The following is a 21,069-nucleotide window of genomic DNA, read 5'->3' as shown; positions in this document are numbered from 1 at the left end:
ATGTCCCAGTCACGCATGTATCTCCTGGATTTCCCGCGCCCTTAAGGGAGTAAATACCAACAGAAAAGCAGGAGTAGAACTGAGAAAACGATTCTGTATCAACCCTGACGCTGTCTTAGCAACTCCTGCAATGGAGCTGGTACCAAATTGTATTGGCTTTTGATTCTCCTTATGATGTCACTTGGGAACACAAGATCTGCACATCAACCTGCTAAGGATAAAATATGAGCTTAAGAATGAAAAGAAAAAGTACGTAAGCTGGACTGGTCTAGCAGGCTACAAATTAAGGTCAGGTCGAATGCAGCTGGGTCTGTCTGGCAGGTTGCCCAGAACTAGTAGTAATCTACTAGGCTAATGACCATGTAGAATCAATAACAAAGAATAGGCATAAGGATCTCATTGCATATATAAAAAAAAGTGTAATATGACATGCCATATGATTACTATTGACAATTGTTAAAAATGAAATTATGTAAATAAAGCTTTAATTCCCTACAGGCTAGCTGGGTCAATGTGGCAGCTCGATGGTGGTAGGGTATCATCTGAAAAGGCCACAATTATTCAGACATTTAGCTTATTACAAAAGCTTTCTGATAAGACATGGGAAAGGAGAGATACTGGGTATGAATTGCATAGGGCATATTGTCTGCTCATTTACCCAAGATGGTGGGGTAGAGGAGAAAGATGGCAAACCGTCTTAACTACAAGCAGTCCTGCTGTATGGCTGGCAGCTGGCATATATCCTTAGCAGTGTGAACAGGAATAACTGGGCAGACTGGATAGGTCAGTTTCGGACACATAATACTTATATCAAGAATAATACCAGCTTAGAAATGTTACACTGTATAACCAGTTAATAAATTGAAGAAAGTCCAAGCACTTGATTAAAATCAACAAAACTAAAAATGTATTCACTTGCTCTTAGGAAAACTTTCTTCCAATCTCATCTGGATTTAAACATCCCATCTGCCTTTATCAATCTGAAACCACTTGAGGCACCATTACCACAAGAAATGGGTTAAAAATGCATGATTTTGGATTGTGAGCCAAAAGATCATCCCTAATGTGGCCATTTCTCACTGGGCAAAATTAAGGTGATTGTGATTGGCTAGAAGCAATCTGATAAAACGGAGGTATAAATAAGTGCCCACTGCCCAGTCACATTCAAGGACCTATTTATATATTGATTGTATTGGTTTGTTTCCATCCGAGGACAGACTTGGGATTCCCTTAAGCCCTGCCTGACAGGAAATCACCACATTATAGGGGTCTTTTGTGATCACAATGTTCAGGTTCACCTCCATCTAGTACAGGCCCAGATGTAATAAGGTGCAGTCAGCTGTGCGCACACTTTAATGTGTGGCGGTGTATACATCTTTACTCTCCAATTAAGATGGAGTTTAGCACACAAAAAAACATATCTCCAAATTAGCATTCCTCCATGCAAATCCCGTTTACTTATTTAAAAACATTTCTATACTGCTTTCCTGCTCAAATTAACGAATGCCCAAAGTCGTGAACAAAATAGTAAAGGAATAATAATTACGTAATTGACTGTTACTCCCCAATGGGCTTGGGCTTAACTCATGTTTTCTTACACTGGAAATATAACTCCTGGTCAGAGGTGGAGTAAAGTGTTAATCTATGAGGCTGAACAGGAGTCCTGTACTTGGGATTTAGGTGAATAGATCATGTTTTCGGTACATAAAACACAATTTATGGATATGTTTTATTCACAGGCAGGGCACAAGAGTTGTGCTCAAATTGTGTTTTGCATGCATAACCTATGTTTTGAGCATAAATCATATTTTGTGTGCACAACAAAACAATCTATGTGCATAACATGTTTGCTGTAAAGAAAACATGTTATGCATACTAAGTATTTCTTTTTCAGGTTAGTGTACTTTTTGTAACACCCGACTTATTAGCTATGCACATTTTTTACTCTTGCCTTATTACAATCGGTTCCACTGTCTTCAAAGTGTCTTTCAACTGCTGATGCCCTGTGTTCATGTTCCTTTTTCTGTATTTTCAAAGGTTCCTTTGTGCCCCTAATATATATATTTTTAAGTGTCAAAAATTACAATAAATATATAATAGCTATTGAGGTAAATGAACCTGTTGATATAATGGATGTTAACACATTCGGAATCCATCAATTACTCCACTGTTGCAAACTTACTGAACAGGCGACACAACTGAAATATCCTATAGGGAGCCTAGCTCAGAATTCCCTTTTCCCCTCCTCGAACCCTTCCATAGGTAGCCTTGCTGGGCAGCTCAGGTTGGCATAAGAGACAGAATTTATTTATTTATTTATTTATTTAACACTTTTATATACCGACCTTCATGAAAAAATTCACATCAGATCGGTTTACATATAACAGGGGGATAACATTGATCAACCATTTAACAAGAAGCAGAAGTTACATATAACAAGGAGGTAGAACTTGGTGTGGCTAGGGTAGTCTAAGGAAAAGGACAGAGTATCTGAATAAATTAAACAAATGCATAAATTATAACGTTTAAGCTAGGCGAGGCACCTAGTCAGGAAGGTGGAGTCTTGTCTGGTCGGGTATTGAAGGTTTTGAGAGTTAAGGGAAGGCTTGGAGGAAAAGCCAGGTCTTAAGTTTTTTCCGAAAGGTTAGAGGGCAGGGTTCTAGTCTGAGGTCAGTGGGCATGTTATTCCAAATGGCCGGGCCCGCTGTAGAGAATGCTCGTTCTTTGGTGGTGGATAGACGCGTGGATTTCGTAGGGGGAACTTGCAGGGTTCTACCTTGCTGGTGAAGAAAGTGCCACTGAGGCACTTTCTTCACCAGCAAGGGAGGCCATGGTAGTTGCAACAGCGGCTTTCCTTGCTCCCAAAAGCTTGAAAGTATCTCCTCTATGACAACTGGGGTGCAGCTGCGAGAGCTAGGTCTTTTAAAAACTGGATACTAAAAATATGCTACTATTTTCTCCAAAATTCCTGACACAGTTCTGCTTTGTTTGCAATCGTTTCTAACAAACTCCAATCTATTAGATCTGTGGTCTCTAGAACATTTCAGTTAATTCAATTCCATAGACCTTCTTCAAAAGGGAACCCCCCCCCCCCCACACACATTATATTCCTATGGAAAATACATTATCTGCAGCATCAGATAGAAGGTAAAGTTTATTTGCAGATGATACTAAGATCTGCAACAGGGTGGACGTGCCTGAAGGAGTACAGAGAATGAGCTTGTTTTATACATTCTATTTATTGTTGATTTGCACTGTCTTCAATAAAAGTTTCAATTGAAAAAAAAAAAAAAAGCTTGGAGTGGTTGAAGATTTGGCAGTTGGGATTCAATGCAAATAAGTGCAGAGTTTATGCATCTGGGGTACGGTAATCCAAAAGAGCTGTATGTGATGGGGAATGAAAGTCTGATGTGCATTGACTGGTAATAGCGTCTGGGGATCTGAAGATGGTGAAGCTATCTGACAAGGCGATAGTTAAAGCCAGAAGAATGCTGGACTGCATAGGGAGAGGAATAACCAGTAAGAAAAAAGAGGTGATAATGCCCTTGTATAGGTCCTTGGTGAGGCCTCACCTGGAGTACTGCATTCAGAACTGGTGCCTGTAACTCAACAGGGACAGAGACAGGATGGAGGCGGTTCAGAGAAGGGCAATCAAAATGGTGGTGCATCTCTATTGGCAGACCTATGAGGAGAGGCTGAAGGATCTTAATATAATACAGACCTTCAGATCTCTGAAAAGGTTTAATAAATGATGAATTTCGAACCTTTTCTGTTGGAAAGAAAACAATAGAACTAGGTGGTCATGAAATGAAACTCCAGGGGGGACGACTCAGAACCAACAACAGGAAATATTTCATCACGAAGAGGGTGGTGGATGCATGGAATGCCCTTACAGAGGATGTGGTGAAGAAGAAAACAGTCAAAGAATTCTAAAGGTCATGGAATAAACACTATGAATCTCTAAAGGCTAGAGGACAGAAATGAAGAAAGCGTGCATGGTGGTAACTTACTAGTGCGGCAGTTACCACCCTTAGCAGAAGGCAGGGAGATTATTAATCTTAACCAATAAGCCTTGATGCTTTTAAATCAAGTGCAACATTGTTCCCCACTTCGACGGCAGGGGAAAAAGGGAAATTGGATTCAGACAACAATCAAGAAGGCCTTGACTTCTACAGCCTGGGGAACTGATATGCAGAAGATAGAAGAGAAAAAGCGCAGGACTGTTTCTATGGCCAAGTCTATAAGCAAAGCATGTCAAGCAGCAATGACTGAATTTTCAAGAAAGTTCATCATCCAGTAATAATGTTGGCAGCTAGAATTTTACTGGGTTATCATAAGGCTTGGGCTTAATTGAACGAAGTGGTAGATACTATCATAAAAAGCTTGCTGGGCAGACTGGATGGACTATTTGGTCCTTTTCTACCTTCACTTCTATTTTATTTATTTATTTAAAGTTTTTTGTATACCGACATTCGTTAAGAAAACATCACATCGGTTTTCATGGAACAAAAAGTAGCCAACAGGGCTTTACAATGAAACTGATAAAAAATAGGTAAATGCAAAAACATAATAAATGCAAGTATAGATTATGTACAAAAATATACTAGAGGGAGGTTATGCTGTACAAATAGGTAAACACAAAAAACCCCCCATAATAAATGCAAGTATAGATTATGTACAAAAATATACTAGAGGGAGAGAATTAAGAAGGGGGGATTTCGGTCGTAGACCTGTGGGGCGAGGGGAGGGGTGGGGGGCGAGGGGAGGGCAAGTGGGGGCGGGGCGGTGGAGAATAGGAGTGAAAAGGGGGGCTCATGCGTAGGCTTGTGTGAACAGCCAGGTCTTGAGGTTCTGTCTGAATTTCTTAGAGCAAGTCTCAAGGCGTAGGTGGGTGGGCATAGAGTTCCATAAGGAGGGCCCAGCTAGTGATATCGCACGTTGTTTGGTGGCTGTAAGATGGAAGAGTTTGGGGGAAGGTGTGTGAATGTTTGCGGTGTAGGGCGTTCTGGTAGGTCTGAAAGAGGAACGGATGTGTAAACTGTCTGAGAACCAGAGCATGTCAGGATTGTGGATGGCTTTGTGAATAAGGGTAAGGGTTTTGAATTGAATTCTGGCTGTGATGGGGAGCCAATGAAGTTGTTTGAGAACAGGTGTGATGTGTTCTTTTCTGCGGGTTCCTGTTAATACTCGTGCAGCTGCATTTTGAAGCAGCTGCAGGGGGCAAAGCTGTTCTTCGGGAGACCAAGGAGTAGAGCATTTGAGTAGTCTATTTTAGATAATATTAGGGCTTGTAGGGCTGTTCTAAAGTCGTTGAGGTGCAGGATAGGTTTAAGTTTTTTGAGGGTGTGTAATTTATAGTAAGTCTTTGATGGTGGAGGAGATAAATTTCTGTAGGCTGAATTGAGGGTCAAGTGTGACACCTAGGTCTCTTACAGATTGCGAGAGGACTGGGGGAGCAAGGGGAGAGTTGGCTGAGGGGGTGGGTAAGGAATTGATGGGTTGAGGTGAAATGATCATAAGTTCAGTTTTGTTGGGGTTTAGGGCTAGGTTGAGTTGAGTGAGGAGACAGTTGATGGATGAGAGGGCAGTATCCCATCTTTTTAGGATGTTGGAGATGGAGTTGGTGATAGGTATAAGAACCTGTACGTTGTCTGCGTAGACAAAGTGTGGGAGATCGAGATTTGAGAGTAGCTGGCAGAGGGGGACGAGGTATATGTTAAAGAGTGTGGATGATAAGGAGGAGCCTTGGGGTACGCCCCTTTTGATGTCGATTGGCTCCGATTCATGGTTTTCAATTTTTACCTTGAATTGTCTGTCACTTATGTATGATTTGAGCCAGCGAAGTGGGGTGCCAGAGATGCCAATGTCAGCTAGCCTGTCGAGTAATATAGAGTGGTTGATAGTGTCGAAGGCTGCGGAGATGTCTAGTAGGGCTAGAATGAATGTGTGACCTTTGACAAAGCCTCTGATGACGAGGTCGGTGAGGGAGAGTAGAAGAGTTTCAGTACTGAAGCGCTTTCTAAAGCCATGTTGTGATGGATAGAGTATCTGATGCTGGTCTAAGTAGTTTGACAGTTGGGTGTTGATAGTTTAATGCAAGTGCATTAAATTCTGTTTAAGATGTCAGCTGCATCCACAAATGAAACATACAAAATGGTCACTTTGTTGGAAATTGTACATATAAATTCAATTGAATCCTAAAAATATCCTCCATTAACTCCAAAGTGCTATTCCAAACACATATCACATCATCAATAAATCTACAACAGTTTCTGAACATTTCTTCAAAAAGCACTGGTAGCAGGAACCAAAGATTGTTAATGATCTCAGAATCAGTGAATGGATAGGATGCCTAAATCCAGAAGAGGAGTTTGGAAGAAACTTGAGTTAAAAAATTCAATACCATAATATCCATTTGACTCGCTCTCATTTATTCCTTTACTTTTTTTTTTTTTTAAGGTTAGCAGCTTCCTTCTGTTCCTCGTGACTTCCGGTTCAATTAGAACTTGTCCCAACAAGGGCTGTGGCGTCATGAGACTCCATTTGCAGTTATCCAAGCATTTCCCCCTCATTTTTAATTCCTCTTCTTTAGCCCAGGCACCGCAGTGACATTTTCTCTGGCTGTCAGGCACAGACGCTAGTTCCCTTTAGAGGGCTTCCCAAACCTCTCCTACAGATTTCACAGCAGGTTGGATTAACAGGCAAACAGCAGTGAGGTTGCAGGAGATCAACCTGCAAGAAATAGGTCTCCAAACTATGCAAATTATCTCCTGCATCTTCATTGTGGAGAGTCTGCAAACCTGACTGTGGGGACTCCAGGAACGTCTGGGAAAGCCTTCACTTTGACCATGATAAAACTGTGCTCTTAGCCACCCAGCAGGCATGACTACTGCAGACTCGCAGGGAACTCCCCCCTACGTTGCATTTCCTGCCCATCAGTTTGAAGAGGAAACTGAATCTGGAACTCCTGCATTTGCAAACGCTGGCCCATTGGACTGGTCCCAGGTTTGGTTTACTTTCTAATGAACATCTGAAATAAAGTAAAAGGATTTTAAAGCATTTGTTATTCTGGCATTGATTAAACACAGTAGTTTGTGGCACAAACTATAAGTGACTGGCACAGGTTCATATCAGCATTTCAGTTTGTATGATCAGGATGGGAGAAGGAAGATAATAGTGTAGGATGTTTATGATCTGTAGCAAGGCATTAAGACATTTTTTTCATCAGTTAAATTCTCAATTCAAACAAAGTTAAAATATATTAATTTATCTTCATTGACATCATATACTTCAGATACTCACATACAGTATCTGCCTCCTGAAGTCAATTACTTCTTCAGTGCTGTGTAGAAATGAATTACTGTGCTATTACTACAGAAACCCATTTGCACATGGAAGATCTGTGTGATGTGAAGGATTGAAAGTTGACTTCTCTTAAATTCAGTGATGTAAATTCCATCCAAGCAGCCCCAACAGTGCAGGGAGGTCCCGCTTGCAGGCACTCCCAGATCTTCTGAAGTTGAACCTCCATCCCTACCCACATTGGTGGCTCTTTCCACAATTGCTGCTTGAGGGCCCTTAATTTGAATTTATGCTACTGCTTGCATGGTTAGGAAACAATCGACTTTGATATTAGTATCCTTACAGAAATCCACATTGTGATGAAGACATTCAGAATCTGCAGGACCTACCTTGCTTTGATGCTACAAAGAAACAAAATTCTGCACATTACTCTTATTGGAATCTTCTGCATGGTCTGGATATTCTTCAGCTCCTTTAGAACCCATCAGAAAAGAAATATTGGCAACCTTGCCCATTGCACCCAATTGCCATCTGTAGGAGATAGCAGATGTTTACTACTGTATGCAACCCAAAATGAATATTGACTCCACAAAAGGGACGCTGACATGCATGTTTCAATAGAAAAACAAGATGAAGAACTTTTGACCAGAATGATAATGCATGCCCAGCTGATCTGATTTGCCTATTTAAGGGCCATAGCTTCTTCAGCAGGAACAGTGACCTTCCCCCCCACGATAAGAAGGGGGGGCGCCGTGCAGCAGGAACAGTGACCCCCCCCACAATAAAAAGTGGGGGCTAAAACTCTGAAATGAAGAAACAGCACCATCCGCCCCTCTGCTTGACTACGCATGAGCTGTTTACCTATGCTTGTCTGGACTGTTAAAAGCAGTAGGGAAGAGACAGAAAGGGGGGTGACTGAAAGACCATTTACACCTGAAGACGATGCCAGAGGCATCACCCCCACCCCTCCCTGCTGCGAAACAGAAAAGCTCCAGTACGCTAGAAGTCTACACTTAAGAGAGTCCTGCCTGTTACCCAGCTGCCTGTGCTGAAGTTGGGCTTCTCTTCTCCAAGCCTACCACAAGCCCCTTAGCCCAGCAAATATCAGGGACCAAGACCGCAAGCTCTCTTCAGCAAAGACTGTCCTGCATGAGACTAAATACAAAATTGAATCTTTATGGGTAGAAATCCCTTGTGTGTTAGGGAAGACTATAGTGATAGGGGTATACTACCGTCCACCTGGTCAAGATGGTGAGATGGACAGTGAAATACTAAGAGAAATTAGGGAAGCTAACCAAATTGGTAGTGCAGTAATAATGGGAGACTTCAATTACCCCAATATAGACTGGGTAAATGTATCATCGGGTCACGCTAGAGATAACGTTCCTGGATGGAATAAATGATAGCTTTATGGAGCAATTGGTTCAGGAACAGACGAGAGAGGGAGCAATTTTAGATCTAATTCTCCGTGGAGCACAGGACTTGGTGAGAGAGGTAACGGTGGTGGGGCCACTTGGCAATAGTGATCATAATATGATCAAATTTGATTTAATGACTGGAAAAGGAACAGTGTGCAAATCCAAGGCTCTCGTGCTAAACTTTCAAAAGGGAAACTTTGATAAAATGAGAAAAATTGTTAGAAAAAAACTGAAAGGAGCAGCTACAAAAGTAAAAAATGTCCAAGAGGCGTGGTCACTGTTAAAAAATACCATTCTAGAAGCACAGTCCAGATGTATTCCACACATTAAGACAGGTGGAAAGAAGGCAAAACAATTACCGGCATGGTTAAAAGGGGAGGTGAAAGAAGCTATTTTAGCCAAAAGATCTTCATTCAAAAATTGGAAGGATCCAACAGAAGAAAATAGGATAAAGCATAAACGTTGGCAAGTTAAATGTAAGACATTGATAAGACAGGCTAAGAGAGAATTTGAAAAGAAGTTGGCTGTAGAGGCAAAAACTCACAGTAAAAACTTTTAAAAATATATCCGAAGCAGATAGCCTGTGAGGGAGTCAGTTGGACCGTTAGATGATCGAGGGGTTAAAGGGGCACTTAGAGAAGATAAGGCCATCGCAGTAAGATTAAATGATTTCTTTGCTTCGGTGTTTACTGAAGAGGATGTTGGGGAGGTACCCGTAATGGAGAAGGTTTTCATGGGTAATGATTCAGATGGACTGAATCAAATCACGGTGAACCTAGAAGATGTGGTAGGCCTGATTGACAAACTGAAGAGTAGTAAATCACCTGGACCGGATGGTATACACCCCAGAGTTCTGAAGGAACTAAAAAATGAAATTTCAGACCTATTAGTAAAAATTTGTAATTTATCATTAAAATCATCCATTGTACCTGAAGACTGGAGGATAGCAAATGTAACCCCAATATTTAAAAAGGGCTCCAGGGGCGATCCGGGAAACTACAGACCGGTTAGCCTGACTTCAGTGCCAGGAAAAACAGTGGAAAGTGTTCTAAACATCAAAATCACAGAACATATAGAAAGACATGGTTTAATGGAACAAAGTCATCATGGCTTTACCCAGGGCAAGTCTTGCCTCACAAATCTGCTTCACTTTTTTGAAGGAGTTAATAAACATGTGGATAAAGGTGAACCGGTAGATATAGTATACTTTGATTTTCAGAAGGCGTTTGACAAAGTTCCTCATGAGAGGCTTCTAGGAAAAGTAAAAAGTCATGGGATAGGTGGCAATGTCCTTTACTGGATTGCAAACTGGCTAAAAGACAGGAAACAGAGAGTAGGATTAAATGGGCAATTTTCTCAGTGGAAGGGAGTGGACAGTGGAGTGCCTCAGGGATCTGTATTGGGACCCTTACTTTTCAATATATTTATAAATGATCTGGAAAGAAATACGACGAGTGAGATAATCAAATTTGCAGATGACACAAAATTGTTCAGAGTAGTTAAATCACAAGCAGATTGTGATAAATTGCAGGAAGACCTTGTGAGACTGGAAAATTGGGCATCCAAATGGCAGATGAAATTTAATGTGGATAAGTGCAAGGTGATGCATATAGGGAAAAATAACCCATGCTATAATTACACAATGTTGGGTTCCATATTAGGTGCTACAACCCAAGAAAGAGATCTAGGTGTCATAGTGGATAACACATTGAAATCATCGGTACAGTGTGCTGCGGCAGTCAAAAAAGCAAACAGAATGTTGGGAATTATTAGAAAGGGAATGGTGAATAAGACGGAAAATGTCATAATGCCTCTGTATCGCTCCATGGTGAGACCGCACCTTGAATATTGTGTACAATTCTGGTCGCCGCATCTCAAAAAAGATATAATTGCAATGGAGAAGGTACAGAGAAGGGTTACCAAAATGATAAGGGGAATGGAACAACTCTTCTATGAGGAAAGACTAAAGAGGTTAGGACTTTTCAGCTTGGAGAAGAGACGACTGAGGGGGGATATGATAAAGGTGTTTAAAATCATGAGAGGTCTAGAATGGGTAGATGTGAATCGGTTATTTACTCTTTCAGATAGTAGAAAGACTAGGAGGCACTCCATGAAGTTAGCATGGGGCACATTTAAAACTAATCGGAGAAAGTTCTTTTTTACTCAACACACAATTAAACTCTGGAATTTGTTGCCAGAGGATGTGGTTAGTGCAGTTAGTATAGCTGTGTTTAAAAAAGGATTGGATAAGTTCTTGGAGAAGTCCATTACCTGCTATTAAGTTCACTTAGAGAATAGCCACTGCCATTAGCAATGGTTACATGGAATAGACTTAGTTTTTGGGTACTTGCCAGGTTCTTATGGCCTGGATGGCCACTGTTGGAAACAGGATGCTGGGCTTGATGGACCCTTGGTCTGACCCAGTATGGCATTTTCTTATGTAATCTCCTAGCTGTGGGGCTAGTTAGCTTGCTACATTTAATAGATCCAAAGCAAGTCAAAGTCTCTGATATGTTTATGTTTGCTAATGATGCAGAGCTTTACTTAGCATAAACCCCTGCTGAACAGCAAGAGATATGTATTGTTTATTTTATGCTAACTGCTAAACCTGAAAAGTCTGACAAATAAAAGTTTGATTCTGTGAAAAATCCCCATGGTCTTTACTGAACTATTCGGATTGCGCAGGTATAGGAGGTGACAGAGGTAACTGTTTGCAGCACTGTGGAGGAGGGAGAAAGAGGCACGCAGTATCAGACAGGTTATAGAACATCCTTATACTGCTTACACATCCATCGGACCATTCTAAGCTGTAAATATTTTTAGGACTATTTAAATGTTTTTCTAACAGGTACACCTCCTTTCAGTCAACTTCTTGTTTTGATGCTGTATTACAGAAACATTCTTATACAGCGCAGGCACTGTAAAAATCAGTTTCTCTGATGATCCTTCTAGTTAAGTTTATTTACTTAATGAATCGTTATTTTTTTTTTTACTAGGGCCAGTCATAGCGATGTACAATAAAATATTACAATGTGCATGAACTAAAAGAAATCAAAAAAATACAATAAAAGAGGTTACGTACAAAATAAAATAAGCTTAAATAGATAAAAGGGAAAAAAGCAATCATACAAAAAAGTCAACAATTGTGAATTACACATTGAACAGATTACATAATAAAATAATTTAAAATAATCAATATATTAAAGAACAGTAAAATCACATAAAAAAACAAAACAAAATTAAATTAAACTAAATGTAGTCCTGAAAGTCGGATGATGAGAAATGCTTTAAAAGCTTTCCTAAATGTCATGTGATCTCTCTCTAACTATACACTAATAGGTAAAGAAGTCCAAATGCTGGGGCTGAGAAAGGCAAAACAACTATCTCTGGAAGATTCTAGTCTAATTTCTTTGTGGGAAGTTTCTAGTTGCTGGAACTTAAAGTATAACCATGATGATAAGGAGTAATGAGAGTGGAGAGATAAGGAGGAGAGCTAAATCTGAAGGCTTTAAAAGTCAAGAGTGGCCAGTTTGAATGGGATACGTGCTGAAATGGACTTACATTTCTCATCACTGGACTATTGTAACTCTCTTCTTCTGGGTCGTCCACAAACCACATTGCGCCCTTTACAGGTGCTTCAAAACTATGTGGCAAGATTGCTAACAAATTGTAAAAAAACGGGATCATATTACTCCTGTTCTGATTAATTTACATTGGTTACCGATTTAGAAATGAAACATAGAAACATAGAAATGACGGCAGAAGAAGACCAAACGGCCCATCCAGTCTGCCCAGCAAGCTTCACACATCTTTTCTCTCATACTTATCTGTTTCTCTTAGCTCTTGGTTCTATTTCCCTTCCACCCCCACCATTAACGTAGAGAGCAGTGATGGAGCTGCATCCAAGTGAAATATCTAGCTTGATTAGTTAGGGGTAGTAACCACCGCAATAAGCAAGCTACACCCATGCTTGTTTTACCCAGACTATGTTATACAGCCCTTATTGGTTGTTTTTTTTCTCCCCTGCCATTGAAGCAGAGCGCTATGCTGGATATGCGTGAAGAATCAGTTTTTCTTCTCTCCTGCCGTTGAAGCAGAGAATACATAATAATACAATAAGCACATTGACTGGCATATATATTCTGTTAATTTAAACCCCTGCATTCTTTTCTCAGATCCAAGTTATTTTATTCCCTTGTTTTATTGTAACTGCATTCCTTAGCCTTCTCTTGATCTATGTTTTTTACTACTATTATTATTATTATTATTTATTACTAAATGTTATTTTTTGATTTTGTTCCTATCCACTTGTTAATTGTGAACCGACATGATGCGATATTTATCGCGAATGCCGGTATAGAAAAACTTAAAATAAATAAATAAATAAATAATTATAAGGCGTGCTGCATTTTACATAAAGCTATACATGGTCAAAAAACAGATTGGCTGAATTTTTTAATTCGGCTTCATACCCCACAAAGATCATTAAGATCAGCTAATAAAAGATTATTGCAAATCCCGTCAGTAAATTCAGCCCACCTCATACTAGTACGAGATAGGTCCATCTCTATTGCTGGTCCCTGTATTTGGAACACAATGCCCGCTGAATTATGTTTGGAATCAGAGTTTAAAGCTTTTAAGAAAGCATTGAAGACATGGCTCTTCAAACAGGCCTACGCAGACCATTTAGAGGAAAGAAGTAGCTAAAATGAAAAAGCGATTATTATTATGCTTTTCTTTTACCCATCCTTTTATTAATAATTTTATTTTATATTGAATGTTATTGTATTTTAACCACCACAATTTATTGTTGTTGTTTTTTTATTTTATGACTCTATGATGTGAACCGTTGTGATGTTTCTTGCGAATGACGGTATACAAAATTGTTAAATAAATAAACCAATGATGCTCAGTGTCCCCCCCCCCCCCCAAGATAAAACTTTGGCTGAGATATTTCCAAATTTTTTTTTCCAAAGATAAGCTTGGTTGATGTATTTTGAACGACTTGAAGTCTTCGAACAGTGGCTGCAGGCAGACCATGAAGGAGAGAGTTACAGTAGTCAAGTCTACTGAGAATAAGTGTATGTACTAAAGTTTTAAGATCTTGATGGTCTTGGAAGGGATGCAATTTCCGGATGAATCTAAGAAAAAAGAGAAAGAAGTTTGCATGAGAAATGCACTGAAAATGTGTGATCTTTATTAAGCTTGACCCCTAGAGTGGTGACTACATATTTGATTGGGATTGGAACATTATTCATAGCTATGCTTGGAAGAGAAACAGAACATTTGTTAGTAAACCATAAAGCTTCTGATTTACTAGGGTTTACTTTAAGCTTTGAGGCTTCTAATCATTTAGCAACCTTAGAAAGACAGAAATTGAAACATTTTAAAGGATTAGGTGCTTTAAGTCTATGGAAGCAATAATTTGAATGCCATTGGCATAAATTTATGATTGAGAAGATTTGATTAGCCCAAGCATAGTACAATGGCCATGGATTTTTCTTGCATTTCAATGTTGCAATATACTTATATTAATCACAAAAAATAAGCCCTTGAAAACCCACGTATTCCAGAACCCTCACACACTGTGAACACACATCAAAAGAAGGGGGTATCGCTGGTCAAAATTGATTAACAGTAAAATATAACCATATGTGCAATGTCAAATATATTCATTTGTAGGATTTGTAACTTGATGAGTTTGTAACTTGATGAGTTTGGCTGTCATACAAGCTCATACATTAAGTGGAAGGTCCATTTACTTTATTTTTTACACAACTCAAATTTTTTTTAAAATTTTTTTAGAACTCAATAGAGCTCTCTTGAATAAAATTCTAAATCAAAGAACTGAAGCTGCCAAACAAAGTATTGCAAAACACCCGTTTCTTAGAAAACTTCAAATATCAGAGGCAAATGCTCACAAAAATGATGGAATAAATCTCTATCTACTTGGGAAAAGAGTCTCATAAACATATATGTAAAAAGCATCAAATGTCCAGATAATTGAAAAAAATACTCATCTATTCATTTGAAGGCAGAAGTCCACTGCAAAAAAAGTGTCCCGACACGATCGTGTTTCAGACCACACCGGGTCCTGCTTCAGGGGCCAACGACTCTCTGAGGTTGTTCTTCACTCCAGCTTCAGTTCAGCTTAATTTCTTCATGTTAACAAACATAATGCTTTAATGGTTAAAACAGCTGTTATCCACGGCGGTCTGCATTCAAACCGCAATTCAAGTCATAGGTCCTACAAATGAATATATTTGACATTGCACATATGGTTATATTTTACTGTTAATCAATTTTGACCAGTGATACCCCCTTCTTTTGATGTGTGTTCGCAATATACTTATGCCATGCAGACAGATTTCTATCATTATCTCCTCTAGACTGCATACAGATTAAGACCTGAAGCTATGCCCCAGTTCTTCACTTTCTCCAGACCCCAAAATTTCTCCCTAAAATTGACTTCTCTTATGCTGTTGATACTAGGGTCAGGCCTGAGCTTTCATAAGTCCAATAGCAAAATTTCAAACGGTGTCTCCATAGTCCAGTTCTCCACCTCCACTGGCACACTGATCTAGGCAACGGAGGTAGCTAGGCTGATGCACTAGAGGGGTAGGCAACTCCGGTCCTCAAGTGGCACAAGTCGGTCAGGTTTTTAGGATATTCACAATGAAAATATATTTGCTTGCAATAGGGGTGGTACATGCAAGTGCCTTTCATGACTAGTCAGCATGAATATCCTGAAAACCTGAGCAGCTTGCAGCACTCGAGGACCAACCTTGCCCACCCTGATGCCAAGCTAGGAACCTGCACCATGTTAATGTTTAGTTAGCAGGATAGTGCTACGTCACTTACTAAACAGGCCATTTTTATACAACAATTTTACACTTTCAAGAGATGGTTTGATATATAAACTGAAACTTTTTCAACATTTTTCTTGATTTTTTTTCTGCTTATCTTATTGAACTGTTCCCAATCTTTCCTCTGCTTTCATTTACACAATAGGAGATACCAGTACAGACATGACCTGGTATAGATGCCTTGACGCTTGATGCATCAGCATTTATTTATTTTATTATTTATTTAAAACCTTTTTTATACTGGTGGTTAGTGTGAACGTCACATCGGTTTACAATATAACAAAATGAGTAGAAAATACAATTAACAAGGGAATAAAACAGGTGGGCGAAGAGAAACACAGGAAAGCAGCATAGAAAGATAGTACAACTGGTGTAGAGTTCTTAACATAGGTAACTATTGGAACATATCATGTTGGATAACATCATGAATGCTAGTTATTATATACATTATTAGAACATAAAGATCACAATGTACAATGGTAAAAGAAGATGATAAATGGTTATAGCAGGGGGGTTTGCTAGTTAGGAAATGCCAGTTTAAATAACCATGTTTTTAGTTTCTTCCTAAATTTGAGAGAACATGATTCAAGACGGAGTGCTGAGGGCAGGGTATTCCAACGTGACGGGCCTGCTGCGATAGTGAGGGCATGTGAAGGGTTTATTTATTTATTTTATTTATTTATAGATTCTTTTATACCGCGGTACGTATAGACATACATCACCTCGGTTTACAGTGAAACAATAAATTAGCAACAGGCTTTACATGTAACAGTTTAAAAAAAAACAGTAAAACATTTGACAGCAACAGGCTTTACAGAAACAAGGGTTTTAAAGATAATATGCATACATCATTAAAATATCAAACAATAAAATATAAATAACCATGTATTCGCCTTTGTTGATTGTTCTAGTGGGACGATTAAGGTGTGCAGAGGTGAAAGGAAGGTCAAGCCAGTTGGAGTGGTGGGAGTAAATGGCTTTGTGGATGATAGTGAGTGTTTTGTAAAGAATGCGAGAAGGGATAGGGAGCCAGTGGAGGTCTTTGAGAATGGGGGTTATATGGTCTGTTTTACGGGCATTTGATATGACTCTTGCCATAGCGTTTTGGAGCGGTCTTATTGTGGAGTACGGGAGACCCAAGAGTAGAGAGTTGCAATAATCCAGTTTAGATGTTAGTGTGGTTTGGATCACTGTCCGGAAGTCATGGGAGTGTAGTAAGGGCTTGAGTTTTTTTAGTACATTAAGTTTAAAGAATCCTTTAAGGATGGAGCTGACGTATCTCTTGAGATTTAGTTGTTGGTCCAGGAGTACTCCAAGGTCTCTTACAACTGGTTGCGGGATGAGCTTGAAGGCTGGGTCAAGAGCAAAGGGTGGTTTAGGGGTGGTGTGGTGGGAAATAAAAAGTAGTTCGGTTTTTGTGGTATTAAGTGCAAGGTGGAGATTGGTGAGGAGAGAGTTGATAGATTTAAGGCAGGTGTCCCAGTGCGATAAGGCATCTGTGATAGAGGAGTGGATTGGTATGATGATTTGCACATCATCAGCATACAGGTAGAATTTTAGTTTGAGATCTGAGAGGAGTTGGCAGAGCGGGGTGAGGTAGATATTGAAAAGGGTGGAGGAGAGGGAGGAACCCCATGTAAGAGAGGATAGTGGGCAGATGTGGCATTACCTATTTTTACAGAGAATTTTCTGTTAAGAGAGGTAGGAAGAGAACCAAAGAAGGGCTAAGCCTGAAATGCCAATATCTTTTAATCGGGTGAGGAGGTGGTGATGGCATATGGTATCAAATGTGGCCGAAATATCGAGGAGGGCAAGAATGTAGCTGTTCCCTTGGTCCATGCCTCTGAGGAGGTGGTCGGAGAGAGTGAGGAGGAGGGATTCCGTGTTAAAATGTTTACGGAAGCTAAATTGTACGGTGTGAAGGATCTTGTGGTCTTCAAGGTAGTTGGACAGTTGTGAGTTGACAACTCTTTTCATTATCTTGGCTATAAATGGGAGGTTTGAGATGGGACGGAAATTAGCAGGGTCCTTCGGGTCCAGAGAGGGTTTGACCACTGCTAGTTTGAGTGTTTGACCACTGCTAGTTGGTTTGACCACTGCTAGTTTGAGTGTTTCAACTCCATTCAGCGTCTGCATCATCCTGTGATATTAGGTACATCATATGGTATTATGGTAATGCCAGCGGTTGCTCTCCGGTTGTATACCAAAATTGAAACTAGGCCATCATGTCTACAATTTATTTATTTATTTAGAATTCTTATATACCGACATTCTTGAAAGAAGATATCAAATCAGATTGGTTTCCATTAAAACTGAACTATCGCACCTGTGGCGTTACATTGAAACAAGTTATCATAAACAGGTACCACCGTCCAAATCCACCAGACACTGCACACTAAGAGACCGGGCTTTCTCTACAGCCATTCCACCGTTATGGAACTCCATCCCCTCAAATCTAAGAACAGAACCATGCATCTCAACTTTCAAAAAAAGACTAAAGACCTGGATATTCACACAAGCTTTCCCGGACGCCAACTGATAGAACACCGCCAAGCCACCCCTAATCTCCAACTATACCATGGTTAACTAATCTCCAACATGGTTAACTAATCTCCAACTCGGTTAACTAATCTCCAAATACACCATGGTCATCCTTATCTTCTATCGTTTACCTGTGTGAATTTCAATAACCTTTCCTTTCTCTTCCTTCTCAGCCAAGTTCTTATCACCCTGTTATATGTAACTGCCTTTTCAACACTATTGTTATAGTTATGTTTACTATGCACCCCTGTTTTATGTGAACCAGCACGATGTGACTGCTGTCTCGAATGCTGGTATATAAAAATCTGAAATAAATAAATAAATAAATAAATACCAAATAACATCACGATGAAATCTGAGGTGTTTTTCAGTCAAACTAAGTACGCATGTATAATGATCAAATGAGACTCTCCAGGAAAAATGCAGATTTAGACTTGTGCTGATTACAATATCTGAAATTAGGAATAAAATGTCTCCTAATGTACTGCAGAATTAGCCACAGATGCAATGTTTTTTTGTTTCTAATATGCTTGAATATCCCATGGGGCACTGTCAGATTTGTCATTGTAAAGTGGAAGGTTGGCACCACCAGGCCAATCAAGCTGCTCCTCCAAAGTTAGTAGTCTTAAGGAAACTGCTGCAGAATGTCACTGTGCCATGTAAGATTACTTTACTCCATAAACAAGGCCTGCATGGGATGGTGGCAAGAAGGAAGCCACTGCTGAAGAAAAGCCATATGATGTGTTGCATAGCATTCGCACTTTGCAAAGAAACACTTAAGAGGGCACTGCATGCATATTGGAGGTTGTGTGGTCTAATGAGACCAAAGTGGATTTTTGGTCTCAAAGCCATCCCCTTGCTAGCACCATCCCTACCATACAGCATGGTGATGGCATCACGTAGTGGGGATGCTTTGCAGCAGCAGGGTCAGGGAGGATGAAGACAGAGAAATGATGGATGGTGCTAAGAACAGGCATAACCTGGGGCAAAGATTTCTCTTTCAGCAGGATGCTGATCCTAAGCAGAAAGCGAATGTCCTCGAGTGACCCAGTCAAAGCCCAGACCTGAATCCAAAAGAAAATCTTGCAAGTTAAAGACTGCAGTCCACAGACAATTCCCAGCCCACTTGAAAGAGCTCGACTTCTTTTACCAACAATGGACAAAAGCTGCACCATCTCATGAAGCAAAGTTGGTAGACACTTATCTTAAAAGATTCGTGGCTGGTGTTGCTGCAAAAGGGATTTCACCAAGTATTCCAGTGCATTCAGAACGTATTCAGACTCCTTCACTTTTTCTACATTTGTTACTTTACAGACTTATTCTAAATTAGATAATTTGCATTTTCCCCTCCTCAGTCTACACCTAATACCCCATAATGACAAAGTAAAATCAGGTTTGTAGAAATTTGTGCAAATTAAAAATAAAAAACTGAAATATCACATTTGCATAAGTATTCAGACCCTTTGTTATGACATTCAAATTTGAGCTCAGTGCTTCCTGTTTCCATTGATCATCCTTCAGATGTTTCTCCAGCTTGAGTGGAGTCCACCTGTGGTAAACTCAATTGATTGGACATGATATGGAAAGGCAGACACTTGTCTATATAAGGTCCCACAGTTGGCTGCATGTCAGGGCAAAATCAAAGCCTTGAAGTCGAAGGAATTGTCTGCAGACATCCAGGACAGGATTGTGTCGAGGCACAGATCTGGGGAAGGGTATAAAACAATTGCTGCAGCATTGAATGTCCCAAAGAAAAGAGTGGTCTCTGTCATTCTTAAAGGGAAGAAGTTCTTAACCAGCAGGACCCTTCCTAGAGCTGGCTGCCCACCCAAACTGAGCAATTGGGGAGAAGGGCCTTGTTCAAGGAGGGGACCAAGAACACGATGGTCACTCTGACAGAGCTCCAGAGTTCCACTGCGGAGAAGGGAGAACCTTCCAGAAGGTCAACCATCTCCGCAGCACTCCAGCAATCTGGCCTTTATGATAGAGTGGCCAGACAGCAGCCACTCCTCAGTAAAAGGCACATAAAGGCCCACTTGGAGTTTACCAAAAGGCACTTAAAGGACTCTCAGAGCATGAGAAGCAAGATTCTGTGGTCTGATGAAACCAAGATTGAACTCTTTGGCCTGAATGCCAAGCGTCATGTCTGGAGGAAACCAGGCACCGCTCGTCACCTAGCAAATACCATCCCAGTGGGAAGCATGGTGGTGGCAGCATCATGCTGTGGGGATGATTTTCATCTGCAGGAACTGGGAGACTAGTCAGGACCACGGGTAATATGAACAGAGCAAAGTTCAGAAAGATCCTTGATGAAAACCTGCTCCGGAGCCTTCTGGACCTCAGACTGGGGCGATGATTCACCTTCCAACAAGACAATGAACCTAAGCACACAGCCAAGCAATGCAGGAGCGGCTTCAGCACAAGTCTGTGAATGTCCTTGAGTGGGCCAGCCAGAGCCCAGACCTGAACCCGATCAAACATCTCTGGAAAGACCTGAACACAGCTGTGCATCGACGCTCACCATCCAACCTGGCAGAGCTTGAAAGGATCTGCAGAAAGAATGGGAGAAAATCTCCAAATCCAGATGTGCCAAGATTGTAGTGTCATGGAGGCTGCAATCGCTGCAAAAGAATGGGAGAAAATCCCCAAATCCAGGTGTGCCAAGATTGTAGCATCATTGAGGCTGTAATCGTTGCAAAAGAATGGGAGAAAATCCCCAAATCCAGGTGTGCCAAGATTGTAGCATCATGGAGGCTGTAATCGTTGCAAAAGAATGGGAGAAAATCCCCAAATCCAGGTGTGCCAAGATTGTAGCGTCATGGAGGCTGTACGCGCTGCAAAAGAATGGGAGAAAATCCCCAAATCCAGGTGTGCCAAGATTGTAGCGTCATGGAGGCTGTAATCGTTGCAAAAGAATGGGAGAAAATCCCCAAATCCAGGTG

Source organism: Rhinatrema bivittatum, chromosome 4, assembly GCF_901001135.1.
Source record: "Rhinatrema bivittatum chromosome 4, aRhiBiv1.1, whole genome shotgun sequence".
NCBI classification, from domain to species: Eukaryota; Metazoa; Chordata; class Amphibia; order Gymnophiona; family Rhinatrematidae; genus Rhinatrema; species Rhinatrema bivittatum.
Note: the sequence above shows the minus strand (reverse complement) of the source record.